This window comes from Panthera pardus, unplaced genomic scaffold, assembly GCF_024362965.1.
Source record: "Panthera pardus isolate Hobbes unplaced genomic scaffold, ASM2436296v1 HiC_scaffold_24, whole genome shotgun sequence".
Lineage (NCBI taxonomy): Eukaryota > Metazoa > Chordata > Mammalia > Carnivora > Felidae > Panthera > Panthera pardus.
The window spans coordinates 91,336,816-91,359,352 of NW_026526810.1; the positions used below are offsets into that span (position 1 = coordinate 91,336,816).

The window sequence follows — 22,537 nt, forward strand, 5'->3', positions numbered from 1 at the left end:
GTCCTGAAATAGCGAAACAGCTTGTTCCAAAACATCCAGATTCGGGGCAAGAAACAGGTCACTACTAGGAGAGTTAGTAATCAAGAGATAGCCCTATGTAAATATTTGGGTAAATGAGGCAAATAGATCAGATAAGCAGACCCTTAAGGAAAGTAGCTCGCTCTCCTTTCTCTGCAGCTTGTAGAAGCAATCTGGGGTTCCTGATGGGTTATCTAGAAAAGCCTCCACTGAATTAATGGTTTCATGAATTATGAAAACCCTACAAAATATTTAGCAGTTGCTTTGTGCTGAGCGGATACTCTGCGTGCATTCCAAAGATGCCCATTCAAGTGTCCCTACGTATTTTATGCTCCTGACAGTGAAGATAACTACCTTCTAGCCAGATAAAGGGGGAAGGCTTCTGTGTCTTTAGAAAAGACAGATGGGTGAGGCATACATTAAAACGGCTTCCATTTCAGTAAAATATGATCCTTCTGTTTCAGCATCTGTTCTGCAAATGTAGCGGGAACCTTTCATCAAGACTGAGTGGCAAGTGTACTGGTCAGCAGTTGCCAGCTCCTCTTGCTTATGCCCTGGTATTGGCAGGTGAATTCCCACTTTGACCAGTGGATCACCAGCCAAGAGGTATGAGTGACTTTGTGGCTCACCGACCCCTGTGTTGTCTCTCCTCAGCTGGCCCCGAGAAAGCACCAAAGTCAATAATGTGATACCAAAGGGGCACTTGGGTGGCTCAGTTGGTTGAGCGTCTGACTTGGGCTCAGGTCATGATCTCTCATTTCATGAGTTTGAGCCCCACATCGGAATCTGTGCTGACAGCTCGGGGCCTGGAGCCTGCTTCAGATTCTGTATCTCCCCTCTCTCTGCCCCTCCCCCACTCGTGCTCTGTCTCTATCTCTCAATAATAAATCAATATGTAAAAAATTAAAAAATAATAATAATGTGATACCATGATGTGACACACGAAGCATTGGAGCTCTAGCCACTGGCACATTCTCAGCTGTGTGGCTTTGGGACAATCATGTTCTCTTTCTGTTACTCAAGCCCTCGGATCTGTGATTTTCCACCTGTACCACAGAACGCCTGCATTTCAGGAGATTTCTCAGAAGCAACTAAAGAGATCCCAGAAGGCAGAACACTAAGGTCCCCGACCTAGCTACGACCAACTGCCTCACTTTTTTTTCCCCTCTTTTATATATTGAGTGCCCAAGCAAGATTGCATTTCGAAACAAAGGGAAAAAAGAAGTCCTCTTCTTGCGAAAAAAAAAAAAAAGTGTTTGAAAAATCACTGGTCCAGATATCTGCTTTTTTCTAACTGTGAAAACATAACAGAAATCATTGAGATTGTTCTGATAGTCTACGATTCTTTTCTACCAGAGCAGAATGGGATCGAATCCTGTCAATGCAGGGAGACCTTTCAGCAATGCCAGTCAGCGGAGGAGCAGCCAAGAAGTTTTGTAGCGTCAACGCTCTCAGCGCCTCTGGTGCCCCCTCGTCAGTAAGGGCTTGGCATAGCTTTCCCAGCAAAGGCTGCAGCTTTCTCCTCTTTTAACTTCGTCATAAGGGCTCTCCCACTCCACAAGCCCCCACACCTCCTCTCATGTTCACACACTTCCTATAACAATCACAAGTCATTTTTTCTGAAACATACAGAAGTAATAAATAGTCTGTCTCGTGGGGCATGCTGGTGGAACAGCCCACAGATGTAGAAACATGGTGTCTTGTATTTCTTTTCCTGCCTTTCATCTAAATGGGCAAGAAAATGAACACTTCATAGTGCCTGAGAGCACGTTAATTCTGGTGCTTAAATTCCTTGGGCTTAAATCCTAGATTCTATACTTATTAGTCTTCTGGCCTTGGACAAGTTGCTCAACTTCCCTATGTTAGTTTACATGCACATCGGTAAAGAAAAAAGTAGCAATGACAATGACAATAATAATAACACCTATCTGCCTTTCAGGATTATGACAATTAGTTAATACATGTTAGTGCTGTAAAGTACCTTGCATTTTTAAAAAAATTTTTTTTTAACGTTTATTTATTTTTGAGACAGAGAGAGACAGAGCATGAACAGGGGAGGGGCAGAGAGAGAGGGAGACGCAGAATCTGGAACAGGCTCCAGGCTCTGAGCTGTCAGCACAGAGCCCGACGCGGGGCTCGAACTCACGGACCGTGAGATCATGACCTGAGCCGAAGTTGGCCGCTTAACCGACCGAGCCACCCAGATGCCCCTAAAGTACCTTGCATTTTAAGAAGTGCTACAGAAGAGTAAAAATACAAATGCACGCACATATACGTATATACATGTACATGTGTGTCATTAAATATACAATATATAGAGAAAAATACATAAAAATATATTTTGTATAAAAATCAATATAATTCTGATATTTTAACATATAAATTTTCTCTATAAAATATACATATTATATATATTAGATATATATACACACACACATACACACACACATGCACAAAGAGCATAGGTATTGGACCAGGCATTTTATCAATATTGTTATTGTGTATGTATCTGTGTATTTATTATATACTCATTAGCAATCATTTCGCCCTTATGGATGAAGAAAAAGAACTGAGCTTTCTCTCCGAGCGAGCAGTAGGTGTCAAACTGAGAGTCTGGTCTCCTAGTCCCAGTGTCTCGGCACGGATCACTCTACGTGGAAAGATGCACATCCGAAAACTCTTGCCTGGCAAAGGCACCTGGCACCTGTATCTTGTAACGAAGAACCCAGTCAATGTTACTCTTTCTTCTAGTTCAAGTGCACATTTCCTATGACTGGAACAAATGCCAGACCACAGGATCTAAGAGAGATTTAACTGCTTATTCCCAGCTTTGTGACAAGATGCCTTGGGTGGGCCGCCTGGCTGTAGACAGCCGTGCCCACAGCCATGTGCTGGAGTCAGCGCCTACCAGCTCATGAGAGCCAACTGTTAGATTTTCAGGAATTTTGTGAGGCAGTTGTAAAACACAGTCACTCTTAAAACTTAACTTATGTAAATTTGCAATTACATAAATTATATTCTGGGGGCTCCTGGGTGGCTCAGGCAGTTAAGCATATGACTTCAACTCAGGTCATGATCTCACAGTTCGTGGTTTGAGCCCCGCATCTGTGCTAACAGCTCAGAGCCTGGAGCCTACTTCAGATTCTGTGTCTCCCTCTCTCTCTGCACACACACCCCCCCCCCCCCCCGCTGGCACTCTGTCTCTCTCTTTCCCTGTCTCTCTCTGTCTCTCAAAAATAAAGAAATACACATTACAAAAAAATTCAAACTATATTCTACACAAAGGTAATGAATACTCAACTCATCAAGTTCTAATTATTTTACTATGAATTACTGTCCTGTGTACTCCTGGGGTTCCATGCATCTATTGTATGTGGATGGCAGGCTGGGGTGCTACTCTGTATCTCTTGCCAACTCTGTCTTTAGTGGAGTCACCTTGGAAGCTTCATGTTGCTGTGGTGGGAATGTTTACAGGACAGAAACGAGCAAATGCTACAAACCAGGGTTCCGCTTATTGTTTTGTTGATTATGTAGACTTAGTTACATGAAAGTGTTGATAATGCAGTTTAAACTTAGAAGTGTGTTGCATCTACCTCAAGATATTTGTTGAGTTTTCTTATTTTACAGTGTAGAAGCCTGGCAGATTCCACCTTAACAAAGTGACCGACGTTAATATCACCAATAGTAAGATATGTAAACATAACCCCTGATGCTCTCAGTCTGGCTTCAAGCTACTTCTCTGGGCATGGGAGCCGCCATTTGCATATTCACCGTCTTTGCCCCGGTTAGTCTGCTAGACTCACAGCTGCCTCAGTCCACTTTTTCTCTGCTTGCCTTTTATGCCTGGTCATCCCTCTACTACTGCCTAGAGTAACTTCTCTCTACCTCTCTGTTCAAGTGAACCTTGCCCCTTTACCATGCGCATTGCTGATTTTTTCCTCACTCCTACACGAAGCTCTCTATGAAGATACCTGCAGTCTTCATTCTTATATTCCTGTATTATTTTCTCTATTTCTACTTCTTACAGTACCATTCAGGGATTACATGATATATTGGACTGCTGGATTGTGTGTGCATGTTTATGTGTTATCTTCCAATATGCCTTCAAGCCCCTAACAACAGAGACTAACTGCCTCCTATGCTTCTATAAATCATTCCAGAACCTTAGTGTGTATTCAATAAATATTTGTTGACTGCTTTTAAAAACAAATGGACACTATAAGTGATGTCCACATTTTCATAGAATATTTTCATATTTCAGTCCATATTTTCACATTCCAGTCCATATTTTCATAGACCCTATTATCCACTGGTTTTAGTACTAAAAACACAATTAACCTTCTAACAGTGACAGCAGTAAGAGGACAGCACTCAGCCCTAGGTTATCCCAAGGTTCACTCAACCTCATTTTGTAAATCTTCATCAACCCAGTGTCTAGCACATTGCCTGGCTCTTCTTGGGCTCTCAGTAAATGTTATAAATGTTATTAATCCCTTTGAGGGCTGCAACACGGCTATTAGGTCAGTCTGAAGAATGTTCCCCTGGAACAGTTTGGAAATTGTTTTTTATGAAGAGTAACTGTGTCTACATCTTCCGTGTCTGCCCAACGCTTGGGCTACATACCTTGCGCCGCCCTCTTGGTTTGACCCCAGTACAACACAGTGGCAAAGAGAGTACAATTCAGAGGAGTCACAATGTCGCGTGCACAAAGCCAAGACCTGCTTAGGTTTTTGTTGTGCTTCAAAAAGAACCTGAAGTTCTTTCTGGGAAAGGGTAAGTTGATGGTAGGGAACTGCACTACTCGAGGGCTTTGGCAATTAGTTAGCAGCATTGATAGGATTTATTTCTTAGGGTGGTTTGCTTTACAGAAACGTTGCCTTAAAAAAAAAAAAAAAGCTGGATAAAAACAGGTTCCACATTACATTTGCATGAGTTGTCCTGAATGGCATAAATGATTTTTCCTAAGGCTATTAGCTCAGGATCTGAGTAGGACACTGGTATTTTATGGGAGCAGGATGGAGGCAATCAGGGCTGCCTCTGTTTTGCATAATGTCTGACCTACTGCTGAGTCTCACCGAATGTTGGGGATCTTTGACCCATTCAAAATGAGAAACTGTGAAATAATTGTCTCCAGATATTTCTGTCCAGTTTGTCAAACCTAGTAATTCCAACTTATAGGAAACGAACATCCTCTTGAACTCTTATCAATAAAATGTCATGCTCCCAGCATGGCATTACCAGGTCCTTAGGGCCAGGTTTCCTGCTCTTTCCCAGGATTCCATCCATCTCCTCTGCTCTGCATTCAGAGAGAGCTTCTGGGTCCTGCCTCAAATCCTACCTTGTGAGTCCTCGTCACCACCCACTGACATAACTCCCCTGTTTTCAGTTTTCACTGCAGTCTCCTTTCCACAGTGTGGATCCCTTTATCTGCCAGTTGCAGTGAGACCAATAGGAGGAAAGTGTTGAGAAGAACAACAGCAATGCCCCTCCCTGGTGGGTGGGGAGAGAACCCAGTTTGCAGACGTGCATTGCCTGGTGGTGTTGCACTTGTGTGAGGCAACTCTGCCAGCTCCTTGCACAACCAAGGAGGTGAGTCAGTGGAGGGTGGAGGCACACAGAGGGCACACCCCATTCCTGTCGGCCTGCAGGGACTTGTTCACACCATTCAGATGGCTGGAGATCAGTTCATTCCAAAGGCTACTAATTGGTTATTTTTTCTTTTAAAAAAATTTTTTTTTAATGCTTATTCATTTTTGGAAGACAGAGAGAGACAGAGCACAAGGAAGTCTGGGGCAGAGAGAGAAGGGGACACAGAATCTGAAGCAGGCTCCAGGCTCTGAGCTGTCAGCACAGAGCCCAACGTGGGGCTCAAACTCACTAACCATGAGATCATGACCTGAGCCGAAGTTGGACGCTTAACCGACTGAGCCACCCAGCTACCCCTGGTTATTTTTTCTTGAACCACATGCTTAAACCAACGTCCCCTACATAAACAGCCATCACCCATTCCATATCACTGCTTTAAAAATGGAGGGATTTTGTCACTGTCCCCCTGGCAATATACGATTCAATCATCAGCACTCAGAACTCAGTCCCAACAGTGCTGGAGGGTTGAAGAATGAGGAAGGTTGTGATGGTTAGATATTTTCTGGAAAAGTACCAAGGGCCTGGCTTCTTCCCTGGGGGACAATCTGAGTTGCTTGCCTTTTAAAACCTTTCTACCTTTCCTGTTTTGAATACCTGTCAGGTCTATATAAATATCACCATGTCTCTCCTTTGCCCAGCCAGCAGTCATTTTATTTAGCTTTTCCTTCTATAACATCTTACTTATAGGTGTGGTCAGTGTCATAATCCTTCCCCTAAAACTGGAGATTAAAATTCTCAGCCTTCCAGAACTGGTGAATACGTGCTCCATCACGAGAAAAATCAATACGTGCCACCCCAGGAAGTGAGGCAGGGAGCATTTGGACAAAGGCCTCCACTTGAGCTTAGTAGCAAGGTCATTTGTGTGACCCAAAAGTTATGCTTTCTTGCTAGTTTTACAAAAAAACTGATGAGCGGGGTAGAGGAACAAGAACCCAGATACAATGAGAAGCACGTGCCAGGTACTCCCCAGTGGGAAACATGGACATTTGTCTAGCTATCACATCCCCGCCACCCCAGGTCTAAGCAACCACGGATCTACCTTGGGTCTCTCTGAATAGGCCTATTCTGGACATTTCATAAAAATGGAATCACATAAAATGTGATTATATGATTGTGACTGTCTTTTGTGGCTGGCTTCTGTCACTTAGCCTAATGTCTTCTAGGATCATCGATGTTATAGTGTGTGTCAGTGCTTCATTCCTTTTCAGAGCCAAAGAACATTCCATTGTGTGGCTGTGCCACATTTTGTTTATCCATTCATCAGATGATGAACTTTTGGTTTTTGTCTATTATGAATAATGTTGCTGTTAACATTAGTGTACATGTATTTATGTGGACATAAGTTTCTGTCCTTTCCTTTTTTTTTTTTTTTTTTTTGGAGTGCCATTGCTAGGTTATATGGTAACAGTATGGTTCACTTTTTGAGGGAGTACCAAACTGTTTTCCAAAGTGATGAAACCATTTAAAAATTGCACCAGCAAGATAGGAGTGTTCTAATTTCTCTACATCCTTGCCAACACTTAGTATTATCTGTCTTTTAAATTTTAGCCATCCTGGTGGATATGAAGTGGTATCCTACAGTTTTGACTTGCTTTCCTTTGTGAGTAATGATCTTGAACATGTTACCATGTGTCTATTGCCCATTTGTGTATCTTCTTTGAAGAAATACTCTTCCAAATCTTTGCCTATATTTAAAAAGGGTTTTGGAAAATATTTTAACTTCCATTTTTGATCATTCATAAACCAGTCTAGCAGTATTAGGGAGAATTATTTGTATGGTGGACTGAGATAAATAATGGAATTTCTTATTTATTTGGGTGGGTTTTTAAAAAATATCGACTTTTTAGAGTAGTTTTAAGTTCAAAGAGAGTTCCTCTATACTTTTTCCCCCCCACCTATGCATGGCCCCCCTTACTAACAACATCCCACACCAGAGTGGTACATTATTACAGTTGATGAACCTACATTGACACATTATCATCACCCAAAGGTTCACTGTTAGTGTTGTACATTCTATTGATTTGGATAAGTGTATAAGGACATGTATCCATCATAGTATCATACAGAATAGTTTCACTGCCCTAAAAATTCTCTATGTTCCACTTATTAATCTCCCCTTCCCCGACCCCTGGTAATGACTGATCTTTTTCCTGGCTTTATAGTTTTTGCCTTTTCTAGAATGTCATGTAGTTGAAATCATATAGTATGCAGATCTTTCAGATTGGTTTATTTCACTTAGCTATATATATTTAGGCTTCCTCCATGTCCTTGAATGGCTTGATAGCTCATTTTATGCTGAATGATATTCCATTGTCTGGATGTGCCTAAGTTTATTTATCTATCCACTTACTGAGGACATCTTGGTTGCTTCTAAGTTTGGACAATTATAAATAAAGCTGCTATAAACATTCATGTGCACGATTTTGTATAGACATAAGTTTTCAACTCATTTGGGTACATACGAAGGAATGTAATTACTAGATCATATGGTAAGTGTATGCTTAGCTTTGTCAGGAAGTAGTGCCAAACTGTCTTCCACAGTGGCTGCATCATTTTGCATTCCCACCAGCAGTGAATGAGAATTTTTGTTGCTGCACATCCTTGCAGCATTTGCCGTTGTCAGTGTTTTGGATTTTGGTCATTCTAATAGGTGTATCCCATTGTTGTTTTACTTTGCAATCCCTAGATGCAATGTTGAGCATCTTTTCCTACACTTTCATCTGTAACTCTTTTTTGGTGATGTGTCTGTTCAGGTCTTTTGCCCAGTTTTTAATTGAGCTGTTCATTTTTTTAATTAGTGAATTTTAAGGGTTCTTTGTATATTTTAGATGACAGTCCTTTATTAGGTATATCTTTTGCAAATATTTTCTCCCAGTCTGTGGCTTATTTTATCATTTACTTGACAGTGCCCTTCATAGAGCAGAACTTTTTAATTTTAATGAAGTTCATCTTATTAGTTATTTCTTTCATGGATCGTGCCTTTAGTGTTGTGTCTAAAAAGTCATTGCCACCACCGAGGTTGTCTCTATTATTATCTTCCAGGAGTTTTATACTTCTACATTTTAAATTTAGGTCTATGATCCATTTTGAGTTAATTTTTGTGAAGGGTTTAAAGTCTGTGTCTAGATTCCTCCCTTCCCTCATTCTCCTTCCTTCCTTCCTTCCTTCCTTCCTTCCTTCCTTCCTTCCTTCCTTCCTTCTTCATTCCTTTCTCCCTTCCTCCCTCCTCTCTCTTCCTCCTTCCTGCCTCTCTTCCCTTCTTTCCTTCTTCCCTTCCTCCTTCCTTCCTTGACTCTGCCCATTTTAAAATTGAATGGTCTTTTTTACTGTCATAAGAGTCATAAAAGTATATATTCTAGATATAAGTCCCTCATCTGATATATGATTTGAGAATATTTTCTCTCATTCTGTGAGTTGGTTTTTTACTTCCTTGATGGTGAAATTTGAAACATAAAAGTTTTAATTTCATGAAGTCCAGTCTATTTTTTCTTTTATCACTTGTGAATTTGATGTCATATCTAAGACTGTATTGCCTAGTCCAAGGTTAAGAAGACTTGCTTCCATGTTTTCTTCTAATAATTTTACAGGTTTAGCTCTTTCATTCAAGTTGATGACATATTTTGAATTAATTTTTGTACATGGTGTGAGGTAGGGGTCCAGCTTCTTTTTTCTTTTTCTTTTTCTTTTTTTTTTTTTTTTTTTTTTGGCATGTGGATAACCACTTATCCTGGCACAATTCAAAAAGACTATTTTCCCCAGTAGTTTCTTGGTTTCCTTGTCAAAAATCAACTAACTGTAAAAGTAAGAGAATTTATTTCTGGACACTCCATTCTACTCCATTGATCTATATGTTTGCCTTCATATTTGTACCATGCTGTCTTGATGAATATACCTTGTAATAAGTTTTGAAATTAGGAAGAATATGTGTTTAAACTTTTTTTGTTTTGGCTATTCTGCGTTCCTTGAATTTCCATATGAATTTTTAGGATCAGCTTGTCAATTTCTGCAAAGAAATCATCTGGGGCATTAATAGGGGTTAATAAGTTTGGTGAGTATTGCCATCTTAACAATATTAAATCTTCTGGTTTATGAACATAGGATGCCTTTCCATTTATTTCTTCTTCCTTAAATGTTTCAACAATATTGTATAGTTTTCAATGTACAAGTACTACACTTTTGAAATTAAATTTATTCCTAAGTATTTTATTCTTTCTGATGATATTATAAATGAAAATGTTTTCTTAATTTCATTTTCAGATTGCTCACTGCTATTGTGTAGAAATACAACTGACTTTTATACATTGATCTTGTGTCCTGAAACCTGAGTGAATTCACTTACAACTTCTATTTTTTTGTTTGTTTTATGTTTGTTTGTTTGGTGGCTCTATCTCCACTTTGTACTACTCTCTTCCCTTTTCTCTGAATTCTACCCTTTCTGATCTTCTTTCAGTTTCTCTAATATGCCAAGCTCCTTCTTGTCATAGGGCCCTAGCACATGCTGTTCCCTCTGCCTAGATCTCACCATTCTCCTGCATTTTTCACCTGGTTTACTCATCCTTCAGCTCTATCTATTTGAACTGCCCTCCCACCCCACTCCATGTCTGATTCTTTTCTGGAAGCCATCACAAATACTGTGTTCTTCCTTAACACATACCTCAGCTTTTGCTCTCATTTGTGTTACACCTTGACTGATGTCCTTCTTCCCCAACAGATTCTAAGTCCCTCTCCCATTTTTCTCACTATTATAATTTTCATCACTATGCCTGGCACATAGTGGATACTCAACAGCTACTTGTTGAGTGAAATAAAGAATGAATGGTTAGCACTGGAGAAATATAGCTATAATTAAGAACTTTGGGTGGGGTGGGGGGTCGAAGAGCAAATTGAAGGTGGGGCACATACCATCTGTATAACCGATCTGGCCTCCTTCTGGAGAATTAAGTTCTGGAATGGAATGTGGTTATCTTAGGAAGGCCAAGGCATTGAGTGTGTAGCCAGTAACATTGGATTTTTCCCCCATTAAATCTCCTTACTTGGTGGTAAGAAACACAGAGAAAAAAGACCCAGCTATGTGAGTCATTTGTAGATAATAGCCACAGTCTGACTTCTTATTCACTTCTTACCTTTCCTGGGGTACAGCTGACTCGTTGTGGGAGAGGAGGGGAGGAGGCAGTGGGGTGAAAGGGGAGGAGAAGGGGAATTGAAAAGATTCATTTATTTTTCTTGCCAAATCAATTCACTCTAAAAAAAAAAAAATAGGGAAATCCCCAACCAGCTGTTCCAGTGACTAGCAAGAAAAATATTTCCTTGGAACACTGCAACAGAAAACACACTTTATGTGCTGGCCCTCCCAAAAGACTGCTCTGGAGTCTTGCAATTATTGTCCTTTTTGAGTGCTTCATTGATATCAGTGACAATAGTTAGAACAGGGTGTTTTTTTCTTAATTAGAATTCTCTTAAAAGTCTGGTGCTTCAACCCTGGTGCTTCAGTTGGAAATATTAAGATTAAGGGTGATAAGAGAACAGAGGGAAGGGTAGCGATGGGGTCTGGAAAATGAAGCAAAGATGAAATGGGCCTGCAGCTTTGTTGGCCTGAAACGTATTTCCTGTCCTATTCTCAGAATCCATGTTCCAGTTGTCAGGCCAGATAGAAGGAAAATGTGTGTGTGTGGTGAAAGAAATTTGGGAAATAGAGATTTGTATTTTCATTTGGAGCTATAATTTAGAGGATTCTTACACATCTGAGATGAGGTTTTGTTCTAGGGGGTTTGAGATCTTTTAGATATAGTGAAACATTACATTATGAAACTAGGATACCATCATGGTAGGGAACACTGGTTTGTCTTTGTGTCTCTGTCATCTAGCACAATGCCTGGCTCAGAGTAGAGGCTCAATGAGAATTCAACAGAACAGCTTAAAGAAGAGGATACAGGCCAAACTAAATTTGCAAATTAGATATTAGAGCCCAGTGACCTAAGCCCATTTTCTTTGTTTTTTATTTCATCCTGATTCCCATTGTCCCATTTTGTCTCCTAGACAACAGAGTGCACATATTTTGAGTATTTAATTTGTAGTTGTTTAGGGTAGGTAATTAATGATAAATTCTATAAGTAAATGAACCAAATCATTGTTTTACTGCCAATAAAATAAAATTCAAAGGAGAATGATTCAAAAGTAAACATTATATCTTGCTACCTATGGTTTTTAAATGTCTTGCCAAAGGAAATTTTAAAATACTAAGCATTTACATTGAAACAAGAATGAAAGAGGAAGTTTATGAAAGCATAACACTCAAAGATATTCATTTCTTAGACTGATATGTTAAGCTAAATACTATGCAGAACTACCATTTCTTATCTTCTCTCCTATTTTAGAATACCTCTCTAGTAGAAGAACAAAATCACAATTTGGAGTCCTTCCTTCTGAACTCTTGGAATCTCTGTCAGTAATGTAGATGTGAGGTGTCTTAGGCCAGAGGTTTTCCCAAGTGATCACAGCCAAGTTTCCAGTTCCTGCCTAACAAAATTCCCGGGGACAAAATTGTGGCAGACCTCCAAATCAGGATGACTTTACTTGACTTTAATAATTTGCAAACTGTTATATCTCTATATGGGTCAAGATTATTGGACTTGGATTTTCTTTCTTAGATTTCTTCTGCTCTTAAAGCTTTGTCTATCATTTATATGCTCTATAAATTTTCACTGTGCGTTGACTGAGGTACCCTTCTGGATTCAGGGAAAAAGAACATACCCACTATTTTTTTATTCAAGGCACAAAGTTCCTTTTCTCATGGAAATTATGCCCTTGCAGAACTTGGGATCTAGAGATGGAATTTGAGTTTTTAATAATCTGTTGCATGATTCTGAACAAGTCTCCTAACCACTCACTCTAAGACTCACTTTCTTCATAGTAGAATGGAATAAAAATAATACATACCTCCCAAGGTTGTTCTGGGGACTAAATCAGGATGCAGGTGGGAGATGGAAGGCAGAGAGAAGTTGAGAAAAAAAAACACCAGCAGATTTTCAAGTCTCTTGACTATGTATGGATTTGAGCAGAAGTCAAAGGAGATCCTTTGGTAGGATGTAGAAACATGTGCATCTTTCAAAGGCATAGGAGAGATGAGCCTTGATCAGTTAACAGGACTGTGACTCCAGGTGTCATGGGAAAAAGTTTTGAGTGGGAGACTGTACACATGCTTATGTAACCAGGCTCTGGAGAAGTATCATTTGAAAGTGGTTAACAATTTTTCATCTTAGGAAGTAGGAACTTTAGAAAGGTAATGTGTAATGCCTCTGAGACATTTTCCTTGCTAAATTATGTGGTATGAGGCTTTTATTGTGGAAGTAATTTAAATGCCTGTAGGAGCAGAATATCAATGTTTCTCAAAGTATTTTCCCAAAACCACCTGCATCAAATCACTGGAGTGCTTGTTAAAACTACATACCAGGTCCCCCACAACAGAATCTCTGGAAGTTGGACTTGGAAAACATAATTTTTATTTTAGTAAAATACACGTAACATAAAATTCACCATGTTAATCATTTTAAAGTGTTAATCCAGTAACATTTAGTACATTCACAATGTTGTGCGTCACTGCTATCTAGTTTCAAAACATTTTCATCACCCCAAAAGATAAGCCCATTAAGCAGACACTCCACATTCTTCCCTGCCCTCCAGCCCCTGACAACTACTAATCTACTTTATGTTTCTATGAAGTTGCTTATTCTGGATAAATCCTATAAATGGAATCATATAATATGCGACCTTCTGTATCTGGCTTCTTTCACTTAGCGTGTTTTGAAGGTTCATCTATGTTGTAGCATGAACTTCATTCCTTTTTATGGTTCAATAATGTTCCACTATATGGTATACCAGTTTGTTTATCCAGTCATTAGTTGATAGATATTTGGATGTTTTTCTTCCTTTGGCTATTGTAAATTAGTGTCTCTGTAAACATTTGTGTCCAGGTTTCTGTTTGAGCACTTGTTTATAATTCTTTTGGGCATATGCCTTCAAATGAAATTACTGAGTCCATGGCGATTCTATGTTAACTGCCAAACTGTTGTGCACAGTGGTTGCACCATTTTACGTTCCTACTAGCAACATATGCATATTCTAATTTTTCTACATCCTCATCAATACCTGTTATGTTCTGGGTTTTTTATTATAGCAACCTTAGTGGGTGTGAAGTGGTATTTCATTGTGATTTTGACTGGCACTGCCCTAATGACTAATGACCTTAAGTATCTTTTCATGTACTTGCTGGCCATTCATATATTTTCTTTGGAGAAAAGTGCATTCAGGTCTGGTGCTCATTTTTTAATTGAGCTGTTTGCCTTTTAGTTGTTGAATTATAGAAGTTCTTTTGTAGTCTATAGTGTACTAGACCCTTGTCAGGAATAGGATTTACACATAGTTTCTCCCATTCTGTGAGTTGTCTTTTCACTCGCTTGATAGTGTCCTTTAATGAATAAAAGTTTTAAATTTTGATGAAGTCCAACCTATTTCTTTCTTTTGTTGCTTGTGGGAAAGCACCAGAGTTGATTATGATTTTTGTGATCGTGCTTATACACTAAAGCAGTACAATCTTGTACTGATGATATTACCAGGATACTGTTTGTTGAGGATAGTATATTCCTAATGGTTGGATTTTCTTTAGGTGTGCATCCCTAAAAATAGCAAAGAAATAACATACATTCACCTTTGCGTCTTTTCAATTAAAAGATACTTAAGTATCATGTGTAAGTATTCTTTCACCTTAAATTTTGATTCTAAGTAATTCTCATGCATTATTTAGAAGGGTTACGGCAAAACACAAGTACCAATTGTCTAGTCATCTTTACAACTTCCTTTTCTAGTTCCATTGTTCTCAACGTTTACTTTTATACAGTATGTATCTCACATTCATTCCATTCACCAAAATCTTATTGAGCACCTACCATATGCCAATGTGCCAAGCATTAAAAATAGAAGAAAAAAAGACACGCTCCCTGTCCTTGTGGATCTCAGTCTTGCCGGAGATAAAAACATAGGAACTGATAAAAGATCATACCATACGAGAGGTTCCTATAAGAGAATAAGACCAAAGTGCTCTGGGTAAAACAAGAAGGAATCACTGACTGTATCCTTTAGGTGATGGGGGTCTTCCAAAGAGGTCTTTTGAGCAGGGAAACTCCATGAACTAATTTAATTTTTAGAAATATAATTCTGGCAGCAATGGGAGAGAGGACTGGAACAGAACAGACAAGAGCCAGTCAGTAAAATCAATAAGAATGGATATTTTGGCAATTAATTTTTCCTCATATCATTTTATTCAGCCCTAGAAATGTTCTATAGTGCTTCAAATATTGATATGAGGTGAGTTTTCTTAAATTTTTTATTACAGAAAGCTGTAAACATACAAAAACTCTTTGACTAGTAAACAAACTCCACATACCCATCAGGACAGATCCAACTGTTATCAGTACATGGACCAAATATTTTATCTGTGACCTCTGCCCCTTCTCCCTTCCAGATATTTTGAAACAAATCTCAGAGACCATATTATTTCATCCATAAATATTTTATTATGTAACTTCAACAGATGAGAACCATTTTAAAAATATAATCTCAATAGGATTATCCTACCTAAATAAACTTAATAATAATTTCTTAATAGTAGGAGGTTTTTTAAACTCAAGAATTTACAAAAATATTTACACAAAGAATTCCATCTTATTCCCTATAGAAATTTTTTTCCTTAATATTTTTGGTAGGGGCTGGAGAGGTGATCAAGTTTCTTAAAAACTAAGATAATACTGCTTGAAATACACAGAAAATATGTAGTTCCTAGGACTATGTTAGTGATTAGCTTTTCTATTACATGTATTTAGGTAGGGAAGTCTCTACTTTGTTACAAATTTATAGTTTAAAAATAATGTGTATAAATTGGGCTGTTGAGAAATTTTACCTTTGGAATTGTTATTCAGTAATAACTCTTCACATTTGTATAGAGCCTTGAATTTTCCAAAGTGCCTTCATGCCTGTTATCTAGTGAACTCTGATATCTCTGCTGTGCAAAGATGTCTATTATCTAATGTTTACAATTGTTATCAATTTTACTTTGTTGTAGCTTTCACACTTAGATTAAAATAATAAACAGTATATGCAAAATCCTTTACTTGTGAGCCAAGAAAGACTTTGTAGTCAGGCCTGCATGGGTATGAAAGGAAATTACTGTGAATAATATCTTATCAATTATAATTTACTTAATTTTTCATAGTTTGGAAATATTTGGTATTTATGCTCACACACAACGATTTTAAATTCATGGTTATAAGCCAGTATCTTTCATGGACTCAAAACCCACACATAAATTTCCTGGAAACTTCTGGAAAGGCTTGTTTCTTGATTAAGAAACATAGTAACACTTGAATTAGGACAGGGTTTAGCGCTGAAAAATGTTGATAGGTCACCCTTAATTGGCGCTCCATTCTTTTTAAATCACTTCTTCATTTTTCATAAGCATTCCCAGACATACTAGACATAGATTATCTTCAAAACAGTCTGTGGTAGAAGAACGTGGTTAACTATTCATCAAAGAGGTTGATACAAATGTCATTTTTAATATAAATTCTTGCTCTTTACCCATAAAATATAGAAAACGCGAGTACTCTTTAAATAGTCTCACTAAATATAATTTATCTGAATGCAAAGGATATTAGAAATACCTTTGCATTCTCGTATGCTTTTCTCAAAGAAAGGGTGAAAACCTTCCCCATGGTTAGAGAGGAGGGCAGAGACTGAGAGCATGGGCTGTGGAGGAGGACAGATCTGGGTCTGAAAACCGCTGAATCTGAGTAAGCTGCATAGCCTCTCCGTGATTCAGGTTCCTCCCAGGATGTGCTGGAGTCTGTTAGACTGGCTCCCAAGGGCTGATTGTTACATGTGCAAGAATTTTTCCAGCCAGTGTGTAAACCATTGGCTGCTTAAAATCAGGCATGGTGGGAATATTTACATCCCAGGAACCAGGGAACCCTATAAATTAGGGTTCCCTCCCCATTCCTCAGAGCTGGTTTACCAGCACACTACTGCCTACCAGATAGGTTTAAGGACAAAACGAGTTGGTTTCTGTCAAGCATTTGCATGTTTTCCCCCCTACCAGAAAGCATTCAGTAAGTGCCAACTAGTAGCAGCAGCAGCAGTATTTTACCATTAAACACTAATGCAACCAACTCTCAATTGTTTCCTTATCAAACTGATGCATGATCTACGATTTATCACCTGGAAACATGCTCAGACACAGAAAATAAAGCAGCCAAAACCTAATCAAATCATTGTGGGCCTTCTTACATCATCTTCATCCTGGCAAAACGTTTGATGGGAGAAAGAAAAGGAAGAAAGTTGTGACAAAATGAAAACAGAGGATTATATTTAAATTCAAAATGGTCACTTGACTTTTGTCTTCCTTGAGACAGCTCGTTGGAATTTCATTATAAATGGCAAATGACAAAATGATGAACAACGTCAAATGTTTGGTAGAAAAATCTGACAATTCTGGATTTCGGCAACAAATGGCAGAATTCCTGACCCAGATTATGTTAAGCCCCAAAAAAGTGAATTATTTGTTCCAAAAGTAAGAATTCAGAGATAGGTCTGTTTTTGAACACAGTTTGCAGCAGGGCTCTTGCTAGCTCTTGAAAGTTCATTTTGTTTTCTGCCTTCGACTTTGTTAGCTCCATCCCCAGACTCCATATGGCAGCCCCAGCAGTTTCAAATTCTATCTTTAAAGTGGAATGTTCTTGGGGCAATAGGGTGGCTCAGTCACTTCAGGTCCACCTCTTGATTTTGGCTCAGGTCACAATCTCAGGATCATGGGATCAAGCCCTGTGTCAGGCTCCTTGGTGAGTGTGGAGCCTGGTTAAGATTCTCTCTCTCTCTCTCTCTCTCTCTCTCTCTCTCTCTCTCTCTCTCTCCTCCTCCTCCTCCTCCTCCTCCTCCTCCTCTCCCCTGCTCATGTTCTCTCTCTGTCTCTGTCTCTCAAAAATAGATAGATAGATAGATAGATAGATGATAGATAGATAAAATAAATGAAAAGAAAAAATAATGTGGAAAGTTCTTTCCAGAATCATATGCACCAGAAAAGAGAAAAACACTTTTCTTAGAGTTCTTCCACAACTCCTGAAGTTCACTCTGATTGAATTGTCGCATGGCTAACTCTAGTGTGAGAGCCTTAACAGACTGTGTCTAATAGAGACGAGAATATGTACTCTTGAAAAAAACCGAGGTGCTATTACACTAAGGAGATGAGGTGAGTGTTGGGCAACCAGAAAAAAAGAACCCAATTTTCTACTGTATTTTTTAAATAATTTTTAAAAGTAATCCCTACCTCCAATGTGGGGCTCAAACTTAACAACCCTGAGACCAAGGGTCATATGTTCTACCAACTGAGCAAGCCAGGCGCCCCAAATATCGTCTACCATAAATCGTCTTCACTGTAATTGAAAAAAAATGACAACAACTCGTGTACACATGTAGAGTATAAGCACACTGCTTGCCAGTAACCTTCTCAGGCTGGGTTTCAGCTCTGAGCACTTCTGATGCTGTTAATGACCTTAGTCATAGGGAGGCATGAATAGAGAGAGTATCTTTACAAGGAACTGATTTTGAGAAACCCAGTAAAAGATTGTTCAAAAGCCAGTGCTGGCAAACAAGTTTTATAATACCACCTTACAGGCAGATTTCAAATTGACAGTTCAGATACCAGGTGAGTGTTCCCGACATGCCATTGGTGCCTTGTTGACCAAGAACCCGAGCCCGTGGTACAACGACGGAGGTTTGGGAAGAAGCATCGCTGTGAAAATTGAGAGACGTAAAAACTTTTGAGTGTTCTGTAATGGAAACAAACCTGGTGGCATGTAGAAATTCCAGAGTCTTTGGCTATCAATTTGTTTTAGAACCTCATTCCAGGAAAGTAAGTTGTGACTCTAATGTTATGGAGAAGTTTAAATATTTATGCCAGAAAAAATAAAAAGGCACAAACCCCTCTATCCCCAGAGTACCCACCACTGACAGGTTACATAATTCTACACTCTGTGCATCATGGTCTCTGCTGGAAAGCTGAAGCTTCTGTTTCTCTTGGCTGCAAGTTTGTTCTGCCTGTGCCTGATGCCATCCTGATTCTGAGCCTTCTCTTGAAGCCACAGGCTGTCATACATGAGTCACAGTGGTTAAAATACAGCCTTTTCTGGTTTATACCATATGCACATTCTGTAACAGTCTTGGAGTGGCATTCCGTGATTCACATCCTAGCCTGGTGTGCCCTAACCAAACACATCTTCTGGAGATATATATTGAGAGCCCTATAGTGCATATTAGTATGGAGCAATTTAATTTTTCTATCCCCTGGGAACTTTCTGTCTTATGGTATCCTACCCAAATGTGATTTGTTTTTAATTATTGGGACACTCACCTTTATCTTCATCATTGTATGTAACATACCAAATAATCCTGTGATGATGCCAAGGAAACACCAAGTATTATTAGAAGAGTATTTTACTATAGTCACATCTGTAAGCATTTTGGAGGGTAGGCATATTTCCCAAAGATTTTGAGATTGGGTAGATGTTGGCACTCTGTGTGGCCCTGAAAAAAATATCTTAGGTCTTTTGTAATTGAACTAGAAACTGCAGACCAACCAAGAATCTGTAAATAGCATCACACAGCATTCATTTTAAAATACACAGAGAGGGGACACCTGGATGGCTCAGTCAGTTAAGCGACTGACTCTTGGTCTAGGCTCAGGTCACGATCTCAAGGTTTCGTGAGTTCAAGCCTCACATTGGGCTCTGTGCTGACAGTGCAGAGCCTGCTTGGGATTCTTTGTCTCCCTCTCTCTCTGCCTATCCACCACTTGTGCTTTCTCTCTCAATCTCTAAAACAAAACAAAACAAAACAGCCTTAAGAAATTTAAAACAAAGAAATACACAGAAATGTTAATGAGGTGCTGCCATGAAATCATCTTTTACTAAAAAACGAAATGTGCCCAACATCAGACTGCGGAGATAATTACCAATTTCTTTTCTTCTATGAAAAAATGACACCCGGAGATTTCTGGATCTTAGAAAGAAAGGAATTCCCATTATTTGCAAAAGTATCATTAAGACTGTGTAAGTGTTGCACCAAAGGACAAGTGCCACTTAAAAACAGAAAAATTAAAAAGAGGCATTGCCAGAAAATAAGTGAGAATGCTCATGATGGCTGAGCTCTGTAAGTATTGTAAACATATCTGGCATCTGTCCCCATTTTTTTCTTGGGACCTTTTAAATGAAAGGTTACTAATTCATTCTTAATCACCCACAAGCTGTTAGGTACCCCGTGGCTTGTAGCCATCAGAATTAATTGCAGGTGCCTCTGTGAATCTGCAACATAGCCTAGTAGGCTTAGGGTAATTAACTCTGGATCCCCTCTTCTTGTTCTGAAGTGCTTCTAATTCTCAGTGGATTCCTGAAGCCACAGTTTGCCGTTGAGAGAACTGAAGAAGCTCTGTGGAAATAGAAAGATAACTGGACTAAATAAACTCCTGATTTTTGGAAGGGGAAGTGTGGGGAGATCTCAGTTAAAGCCTAAAGAACTTCTGTAAAGATGTTTCCCTGAAGAAGGAAAGATGTGGATTTGGTAGTGGTATATTTATCCTCAAACTTGAGGGACCCTGGTGTTCCAAAGTCCAGACTTCAAGGTCATCTTCACGTACTATAACATCTTTCCTACCAAACTGTAGTCCGAGGACTGGCGGCATTACCTGGGAGTTAATCAGACATGTGGAATCTGGCCACACCAGACCTACATCAGAATCTGCATTTTAACAGGGCCCCCACGTGACTTGTATTCACATTGACATTTGAGAACCAGACATAATGCATGTCTGTGATACTTAATCCATTTAAAGAGCTTATCATTCTGTCTAGGTGGCATTCATATTCCATATATGACTGCCAAGCAGATCCAGAAAGAAGTGGGTGCAGTGTTGTTCCTTGGCAGAGCATGCTCTGAAGGCAGGGATACTGCCTCCCAGGCCTTTGGATTCGCATCACTTAGCTTGGTGCATGACATATTGGAGGTGGACAGATGGATGGATGGATGGATGGATGGGTGGGTGGGTGAGTGGCTGGCTGGCTGGGTGGATGTATGGATGGATGAAGAGCATGGGACCTTTACCATTTTTTCTCCAAAAAATTCGAAAGAAAAATATAAACATATATAAAAAAATCAAGTCCAAGCAGAATTTAATTTTTGTTATTACTCAATCAGGAAAGGCTTGCTTAGTGTCATGATCACAATATAGTATAACATTGACAGGCCAAAAAAGGCTTATTTTAGGAATTGATTGGGCAGTTATAGGCCTCCATTAGCCTCTGGAGCCAGGTTTGGGGTGTGGAAGGGTGTTTTCCAGCAATGAAGACAATATTCCCTCCGCTAAACTCATCTAACACTCTGCATCTGGGCCCTTTGTTGCTATGTTCCTTTTTCCTGGCTGTGCCCTATTTCCACAACTGGAGTATAAACCTTTTAGAGACAGGGACCATGCCTTAAACAGCCACTCCCCTGCCACCAGAACATGTCCACTGACCTGACCACCACAATGGTGTTCATGCCATGTCTGCTAATAATCAGAGTCCTATGTTAACACAGAGGTGTTCATTCAGAGAGAAACAACCTGTGCCTCCTTTTCTCACGTTAAATACACCTGTTCACTGATACCATTTCTTTTGGAAAGAGGCATGATATCCTTCTATTATTGGTTCATTTTTTCATTCAATAAATTGTTGGAAATTAAAGCCAGCCAATATCGTGTAACAGGGGGTGGCTTCTGCTTCTCTGACACGTGATGAAAACATTTGTGCCTGTGTGTCAGTGCTACCCTCAGGAAAGAGCTCTGAGTGGCTTTGCCAATACCAGCCTCATCAAAGAGCAGCTTAGGAGGAGACACTCCATGACTCCCAGCATGAGTGGATTCCTGAGATGAAGCTTCAGGATATGGAGGTAGAAGTGGGGTGGTAAAGGGAATATTAGGAGCACTGGCCATGAAATCAGAAAACTTGGATTTGAATTCCAGCTCTCCCAGTAACTACTTGTGTGACCTTGGGCAGTTTTCATCATGTCTGTGATTGTACAATACCTGGTAGTGTTCACCAAATACTAGTTTCTTTTGCCTCTCTGAGCCTCAGTTTCCTCATTGTGATGCAGAAAAATAATGCATCCTTTAGTATGTGGCACATTGACATGCATAATGAATGCTTTGAATTCCCTCCCAGTTTGCTGGTCCCTGGTGCCACTCATTATGTGGCACACCCTGTTTCCCTGTGCAAGATCTCCTTGGATTCAAATGTTCTGTTGGAATAACTTCCATTTGTCCCTCACTGAAATGGTCTGAAATTATGGTTTATCTGCAAAGTACACTTCCTTTCAACACCTGCGGTATTCTCTGCCCATCCCTGATCACTAGTACATTCCTGGTTTACCCCGGTCCTTATATCTAGATCTCTGCCCTGTCTAATCCAAGTAAAAACCTTGCCCCATTTGTCACAGTTAACTGACATGTAGACAAATATCAGAACCAGAAAGTAGTATTCTTAGGATACTTCTTTGAACTTCAATAATTTTGGCATTCTTGAAGAAAGTATAATCTTTATAAATAATCTTTAAAAGTGACCTGAAGGCATATAAGTTCATTGTAGAAGAAAAAAATTGTTTAAATACAGATGATCAATATGCTTTGAAATCTCTATATAAATGAACATATAATATACAAATAAATTCATTTTATATAAATAAATTCACAAATAAATTCATATAATATAAAGTATATTAACGTATATCATGTAAGTATATG

General features: G+C 39.2%; 1 protein-coding gene across 1 annotated transcript in view; it reads left to right on the forward strand.

Moving 5' to 3' along the window:
* The window catches only part of FRMD6 (FERM domain containing 6), a 240,031-nt gene that overhangs the window by 29,990 nt on the left and 187,504 nt on the right, over nt 1-22,537 (forward strand). The window contains exon 2 of the mRNA XM_019451819.2: nt 9,922-9,989. The gene's annotated coding sequence lies outside the window, so the exon portion shown is untranslated. The remainder of the gene's footprint in view (nt 1-9,921; nt 9,990-22,537) is intronic.